The sequence below is a fragment of the Pygoscelis adeliae genome, unplaced genomic scaffold, assembly GCF_000699105.1.
Source record: "Pygoscelis adeliae isolate BGI_AS28 unplaced genomic scaffold, ASM69910v1 Scaffold282, whole genome shotgun sequence".
In the NCBI taxonomy this organism is placed as follows: domain Eukaryota; kingdom Metazoa; phylum Chordata; class Aves; order Sphenisciformes; family Spheniscidae; genus Pygoscelis; species Pygoscelis adeliae.
This window is the reverse complement of record NW_008824352.1, coordinates 3,278,079-3,278,881: the sequence shown is the minus strand read 5'-3', so window position 1 is coordinate 3,278,881 and position 803 is coordinate 3,278,079. Positions and strand designations below refer to the sequence as shown.

At 51.8% G+C, this 803-nt stretch overlaps 1 protein-coding gene across 2 annotated transcripts in view; it reads right to left on the bottom strand.

Annotated features, from left to right (window-relative positions):
* Positions 1-803, bottom strand: part of CAMKK1 (calcium/calmodulin-dependent protein kinase kinase 1, alpha) — a 63,689-nt gene that overhangs the window by 51,724 nt on the left and 11,162 nt on the right. The window lies entirely within an intron of this gene.

Sequence of the window (803 nt, the reverse complement as noted above, 5' to 3'; positions counted from 1 at the left end):
CTCCATCTCTCGACAGAAAATGGACTTCAGTGAGGATCAGCTGCCTGCTTTCCTCCAACCGCCTCTTGCCCGGGCAGATGCAGGCCTGGATCACTGCTGTATCCACAGCTCCAGTGACAGCCTGAAGCCAAACTCCATCCAAACCACTGTTTTTTTGCAGTTCTGTGTCAACACTATATATTTTATGCAAGTGAGACATGAACCTTGGCTAGGTATCGTGCCTGACAGAAGCCTGTTGAATAAATGAGTGGGACGAACACTACAGCCTTCAAAACATTTCTCTTGACTTCACTGAGAGCTGGAACAAAGGTCTAGGTCTCCGAGGAGACTAACAAGCCATCTGGCTGATCCAGAAGCACAGCAGGCCTAGCAGACCCTCCACCAACCTCAGGGTGCTGATGTGCTCGCTGTGACCCGCAGGGAAGGAGGAGGCAGGGGCAAATCCACCAGAGAGAAGACCTCATACTCTCCTTAAATCATATTTAAGCCAAAGACAAAAGCCATAAGTGGGACTGAAGTGTGTGTGTTTCAAATGACAATCTGCTGTACCACCAGCAGTGGTATCTCCAGCCTTACACCCTGATTGCCGGCAGCCAAGCACACAGCCCACTGCACACAGGAAGGGTGCCTCCTCCTACTGCCTGGGACTTCTCGCTTTGGAGGGGAGTTTGGGCTAATGAAACTTTTGGTGAAGGTGCCTGCAGCTCAGGGTGCAGTCCCTTTGACTGCAATGTTCCAACTGCAAAGGTAGGTCCAGCTTCCAGACAGCACCGTTGCTCGTGGACCGATCTGCAGTGGTGGCA